Here is a 7,592-nt window from a genome sequence, read left to right on the forward strand (position 1 = left end):
CACCAGCCACAAAAAAAAAAACAAAAACAAAAACAACTTGATCATTCTGGGACTGGCCCTGAAGTGCAGTAGTTAAACAGAGTGCATAGGGAGTCAGATCCCACATGGCTGACTGCAGTTCAAATACCAGCTCTGGTGATTTGAGAAACACACTGGGCATGCCTAAAATCCTGACAGGATGGAGGAACAGAGAAAAAAGAATTGTGGTGTGATAATGCTCCATTGGGGGTACTTTCTGTCTCTCAAACAAGCACACACACCCTCTGAAAAATAAAAAAGATATATATATATATAGATATATATATATATGATAATTCTAAACAATCTGTTCACAATTAAATAAATGACTCAAGGTTACATAGAGCCTAAACAATGGTACTAAGCTTGGTACTCAGAGCTAATGACTTCAAATGCAATATTCTTTCCATGACTACACCAACATGTAGCAGTCTCCACCTCTTCCCTACTTTCTGTGCAGGAAGTCACTTGTGAATGAAATACACATTATGTATGTGCCTTGTTTTCTTTATCATGGCCCCCCATAGCAGGCACGACTAAGCACTGCAATCTTTGCCACAAACATCACCTCCTAATCTTAAAACAGCATGTTTCGTGAGAGTCTTTCTCCTCCAGAGGGTGGACCAAAATGAGAAGCAGAAAAAAGACATGAGGCACTGATGTCATGTTGTTTATTGGCAGAGTTCAGGAGGAACTCAAAGAGCTCATAGCAGTACTCACTAAGTGCTTCCTTCCTCTTGGAGCTTGTAACATGCACACAGAATGCTCACAAAGCTCTTTCTCTCAGACCTTGCAGCACATGGAACTGAACTGAGTCAAACCAAGGCCACCAGGACTGCTGCAAACAATAGTGTGGCTCATTGCCAAGACCAAACTGTAGGGCATGCACATGTGTGTTACATGTGTGTAACATGCGATGGCATAAAACAGCAAAATCATAATTACATAATAAGCATACAAGCACACTACAATTAATAACATAAATGTTTATCCTGTGGCCTTCAAACATGATAAGATATGGAGTATCTATTTTCTCTATACAGCACTCCAAATAGCCCATACTAATTGTCATGAATGCATTAACAGCTCTGAAACAAAAGAACAGGCAAAAATCAGCATGGGATAAAGTAAAAGACTAGATATTCCTAGGGCCCAACAGAGGTCCAACAGATGAAGATGGTCAGACCAGAAAGACCTGCTAGCTAACTCCCAGAGGAAGAGTTAAGGGCTGGGGACCAAATGTAATTTGTTATTATATCCTCAGGATGTAGCACAGTGGCATATGATAAACTGCATATGTGTGGGGAATTAATGAGTTAACACCCAAATAGCATGATAGTGATGCTTTTACTTAGTCTGTTGTTTCTGTGTATGTGTATTGGCTTTTAGGAAAGCTGTATATGATTATTCCCTTTTAGGGGTCCATTTTCCTTTTCAGTAATTTTTTTTTCTAATGACCCCAGTGAAGAACTTCACCCACTATAGTTTTGGGAGTTTGTTTTGTTTGCTTTGTTTTGTTTTTTCTTTTGCTATTGGGCACATGCACTCACTGAAGAGACAGAGAGAGACAGAGAAAGAGAAAGTGAGAAATCATCCCCTAGGGGAGATAGCCACACCACAATCCTTTCTCCTCCAGTCACCTCTTGGGATTTTGGGCATACATGTACAAGTGCCCAGTGTCAACTATGTGGGAGTCTAGCAACTTAACCATTATGCCACCTGCTGGCTCCCACCCACTATAATTTAAAGAAGCATCAGAGAGGCAGCAGGTGGCATAGTGATCAAGGCACTGGACTCCCACATGGGCAACCTTGGTTTGAGTCCTGGACCTAGCAGCTTGAAAAGCATTGCGGGCACATGTGCATGTGTGCCTAAAATCCCAAGAGAAGAATGAAGGACAAGGAATTGGAGCACAGCCATTCCCCCTAGGGGCAGAGGGTGATTTCTCACTTTCCCTTTCACTGTCTCTCTCTATTTCTCTCCAATGAGTGCATAAGCCCTATAGCAAAAACCTTAAAAAGAGGGACCAACAAGTGGCATGATGGTTAATTTGCTGGATTCCCACATGGTGAACCATGATTCAAGTCTGGACTTGGAGGCTTACTTTCTTGCTTTCTCTATCTCGGGGCCAAATTAAAAAATAATGACAAGTAAATAAAGTTAAATAAATAATTCTTTTTAAAAACTTAAAAATAAATTTAAAAAATAAAGAAGCACCAGGAATCCCATAAAATAGATCTTAGTTTGACTCTTGACTGTACATTTATTTGCTTTATAGTCATGAGAAAATTACTTGACCTCCCCAAGCTTTAGTATTATCACTTGTAAAAAGAAAATAATTTCATCTTTCATAAAGTAGTGTTATAGTTTGAATGTTTGGATTCTCCAATAATTCATTAGTTCGAACTTAATCCTCTATGTGGTAGTATTAGGAAGTGGGACCTGGAGGGGGCAATTAGGTACAGAGGACAGAACCCTCATGGATGGATTAACACCTTTATAAAAGAAGCCAAGAGAGCGTATTTATCTGTTCCATCACATGATAACACATAGCAAGTGCCATCTATGAGGAACTGTCTGTCTTCAGAGTTTGCTGGTGCCTTAATCTTGAATTTCTCAGTCTCTAAAACTGTGAGCAATAAAGTTCTGTTGTTTATAAATTACACAGTCTAAGGTATTTTGTTATAGCCGCAGGAACAGACTAAAACAGGTTGAACAGGTTGTTACAAGGATTGGGTATTTATTATATAAAGCACCTGACATAACTCCTAGTTATATTTCTATTGATGCTTCTCCTTGTTTTCAAAAGGATTTAAAGCAACTTAAAAAGTTACCTACAGGGTTGGCTCCATGGCTTGATATTTAAGGCAGCTGTATCCCAATGGCCAATCACACGGTTCAAGTCCTAGACCCAACAATTTGAGAAAAACATCAGGGACATGTGCATGCATGCCCAAATTCCCTGAAGGGAAGAAGAGATGGAGAAGGGACTAAGGTGGGACCATTCCCAACTGGAGGGTTCTTTCTCTCTGTCTTTCTCTCTCTCTCCGGCAAGTACATATGCCTTCTAGGAAATATATATATACACACACACATTGAAGTAAATAAATTTAAGATAAAGAAGTAAAAACTTTAGAGCAAAATTAGAATAAGGATATTAAAAAGTAAAGAGAATTAGAGAATTGCAGCATATTGCACATAATAGAGATGCAATAAAATTTTGGTGGTGGTTGCTAACAGTTTGTACAAATATAAGCTGTCATTATTGCTGTTGTCATCTCTGCTGGGAAATTCCATTGAGCTTTCAATTCTCCATCCAAGGACAAGCCCCGTCAGAGAGAAAAACATAATGTAAAACCTCAAAAATTAAAACAGTACAGTAGAGGTACATGAATGAACAGATGAATGTAACAGAATAGAATGTCCACATGAGATTTTCGTAACTGATGCAGTTGCATATGTATATGCACAAAGTATTCAAGATTTCGAAAGCTTCCAAAAGAAATATAGAAACTGAGGCACAGAGAGGTTAATTAACTTGCCAAGTTCACACACCTCGTACATTACAGAACTGAACTTTGGATGATTCAGACATTCTGATTCCAGAGTCCACTAAATGATAATACTAAGTTTTTACAAAGCAAAGTGAATACCAGTAAGTATAATATGCTACCTTTGGAGAGAAAGGAAGAATTGACTAGGACTTCATATAACAGGAGGAGTTAGTGTTTACTTATACATGCATGTAGAAATTCTTGAAGGACTTAAAAGAAACTAATAGCAGTAATTACCATTAGAGAGTATGGGGCAGGCAAAATAATAATGAGTTAAAGGAGATATAAATATATAAATATATATTTACCTATATGATATTATATTACATTATAGGTAAATATATATGATATCATATATAAATATATGGTATTATCATAAAGTTATCTGTTCTTTTTCATATATGGTTGAAATTTTATTTGATAAATGGTCAGTTAAAACAGCATGTAGTGTTTCAGGTGTTGCCTGAGGACCTCAGGTATCCAAAGTTTATCATTTAGGGGATTTATATTTTGTGTATCATGTCATTTTTTAGAACTTTACACAATCAGTTGGATAAAATCAATTATGTTAGTGCACATAACCTCCCTTTAATTAATCTCTTTGGATAATGGGATTACTAGCTATTTTTTTCTTCTTCATATTTTACTACATTTTCAGAATTTTTCAAGTGTGTACCTATTTTCTTTATCATTAGGAAAGGCATTCAATTGGCAAGAGGTCTTCAAAAAGTTCGTGGAACATATGGAATATTAAAAAAAAAAAAAAACTACACAGGGGCTGGCAGGTGGCCTGGTGGCTAAAGGTGCTGGATTCCCACATGGCCAAGCGTAGTTCAAGTCCCAGACCTGACTGCTTTCTTTCTTCCTTTCCCTTTCTCCCTTTCTCTCTCTCTCTCTCTCATCTCCCTCTCGTCAAATTAAAAAATAATAATAATAACAAATGGAATTAGATAAATAAGTTATTCTTAAAAAAAAAAAAAAAACTATACATGGGAGCCAGCAAGTGGTGTAGTGCTTAAGGCAATGGACTCCCACAGGGCTGACCATGGTTTGAGTCCCAGACCTGGCAGCTTGAAAATCATGCCAGGCATGTGTGTATGTGTGCCCAAAATCCCAGGTGGAGAATAAATTATAATTATGTGGCCATCCTTCTTGGGGGAGTGATTTCTCATTGTCTCTCTCCGCCTCTCTCCAGCGAGTGCGCATACCCTATGGCAAAAACCTTAAAATAAAAAGAACTATATGTGGATTTCAAACTTTGGGAGCACCGAAATCAACTCATACTTTAATTCCATTTCTCTATGAACCTTTTGAAGTCCTTTCACATATATTTTTATCAATATAGACTCAGAATCTTACTTTACTTTGTAACATAGATGATTACATTATGCATTATAATGAAACTATTTGAAATTGCACAGTTATTTCTATCTCTCAAAGAATGACAAAATAATAAGTGAAACTAAAAAGCTTGGGTTGTCCAAGCAGTGGCCTTCCGAAGAGAATGTGCTTTACATTAAGAACGTTTCCCCCAAGAGACAAGCCAGATGGATGAAAAAAAGACCAAAAAATTTTATTCACTTTCTGAATAAATATAGGACATGTTTGCAGAAGAAAATTTTATTTCATTGCCTTAGCTTTAACTGGCATTAGTAAATACTGCAAAGTAATGAAGGAGGTCATTAAGAAGAAACTAGAAAAGCCCTCCAACATTATGGAGGAAATTCTGACATCTTAATTATATTCTGCCACCTAGTGACAAAGGGATATTAACATACTTACTGAGCCAGCCTCCAACAACAGAGAGGGTGGCCTTCCGCCACCCGGATACCAGAGTCATGGCCTGACCACTCCAAGACAAGCCTGATCCTACAAGCATTTGGTGCATGGCGTTCTGTCTCTGCTTTTGCTCACAACTCTGGGAGACATTGCACATATGGTCAACAGCCACAAGAACTGTTCACTCTGTTTCCGACCGACTTCCCATGAAGCCAGTCTACCCTCTGCCATTCAGCGCAGTCTGTGGCCCTTCTGATACCTCTTGCCCATTGCTAAAGGCTTCCAGTGAAAACAAACAGAAATACTAAAATGGCACAGTTGACATTGGGCATATAATCCTGAAATTCCACTGTAAGGAAAGAGAAGTGTAAAGTAATGCCCTTCCCATGAAAGAGAGTTGACCTTTCATTCACAGATCTGATATCATACAAGGTGATAGACACGGAAACTCCTATTCATGTCCCAATAGAAATTGAAGGAATGGACATTTTCAAAGTACCATCAGGAGCAGCCACAGTTTGCCTCGAGGACATCTCCAGTCCAGTGAGCACCCACTGTCTGAAGCAGTGACCCATAATGCAGTAAGGTGAAAGTAGGTAGGTAGGTGGGGGGGTTGGAGCCAGGGCAGGAATTAGAGCAGTAACCACTGCCACTCTGTTGTTGTGAGATCTTAGTGATTTTATACAAGAACCATAGAATCACCACAATTCTGGGGGCCAGCGAATGGTGTGGTGGTTAAGGTGCTGGACTTCTGCATGGCTGATCACAGTTTGAATCCCAGACCTGTGGTTTTCTTTTCCCACTTTCTTTTTCTCTCTGTCTCTCTCTTTCACATCTGTCTCTGATGAGTACGCATGACCTACAGCAAATTAAATTGAAATAATAATAACAAATAAATAAATGAAATAAAGAATTAAAAGTAACGAATTGCCACAATTCTCCAGAGGGCCTTTGCATCCTTCTCTGTCATTCGGTTGCCAGATTCAGTATATTTGCAAAGGAACATTGTTATTACAGCAGTGCCACTTAATAAGGAATTGATCCTGTATAGAACTCTTCGTGGACAAGATTAGAGAATGCAAATCTAAGTGGCTGGCATCTGGAGGACCTTTCGATATTGGCCCATAATACCAGCAAGAGCTAGAAAGGGAACTTTGCAAGCACAAGCAGATGGCTTATGGCATCAGAATTAAGTCTCAGTGAAGGCAATATCTGAAACGGGGCTAAGTTAATAGCCTAATCAGGTGTCAGCAAATGTTAACTGTCAGAACTAGCCTAACTAAGAATAATCTAGTACTAGCTATTGTTTTATTTATTTGTTTGTTTATTTGGGGGAGGTTTTTGCTATAGGGCGTGTGCGCTCACCAGACAGACAGAGAGAAACAGAGAGACAGAAAGTGAGAAATCACCCCCCAGGGGGGATGGCCATGCCGCAATTCCTTCTCCTCCATTCTCCTCTCGGGATCTTGGGCACGCACACACACGTGCCCGAACTTTGCAAGCACAAGCAGATGGCTTATGGCATCAGAATTAAGTCTCAGTGAAGGCAATATCTGAAACGGGGCTAAGTTAATAGCCTAATCAGGTGTCAGCAAATGTTAACTGTCAGAACTAGCCTAACTAAGAATAATCTAGTACTAGCTATTGTTTTATTTATTTGTTTGTTTATTTGGGGGAGGTTTTTGCTATAGGGCGTGTGCGCTCACCAGACAGACAGAGAGAAACAGAGAGACAGAAAGTGAGAAATCACCCCCCAGGGGGGATGGCCATGCCGCAATTCCTTCTCCTCCATTCTCCTCTCGGGATCTTGGGCACGCACGCACTCGTGCCCGGCGTGAGTTTTAAGCCACTGGGTCCAGGACAAGAACTGCAGTCGACTACATGGGAGTCCAGCAACATAGCCATTACGCTAACTGTTGGTCCCCTAACTATTGCTTTTTAAGTTTGCTTGCAGGATATGTGCCATAACAAAGCTAAGTGACTTAAAATTGACAACAGAGCAACCAATCAGAATTGCTCAAGTTCCAGCTCTTCATTTGCATAAATGGACCTGATTGAGGACTTGGATGGGACTGTTCCTCTATAAAAGGCCCAGTCTTGGGACCAGCGATTGGCGTAATGGCTATGTCACTGGACTCCCACATAGTCAACCACGGTTCGAGTCCCAGAACCAATGGTTTAAACTCATGCTGGGTGGGGAACCAGCAGTTAGCGTAGTGGCTATGTTGCTGGGCTCCCAAG

Source organism: Tupaia chinensis, unplaced genomic scaffold (genome assembly GCF_000334495.1).
Source record: "Tupaia chinensis unplaced genomic scaffold, TupChi_1.0 Scaffold000291_1, whole genome shotgun sequence".
NCBI lineage: Eukaryota > Metazoa > Chordata > Mammalia > Scandentia > Tupaiidae > Tupaia > Tupaia belangeri.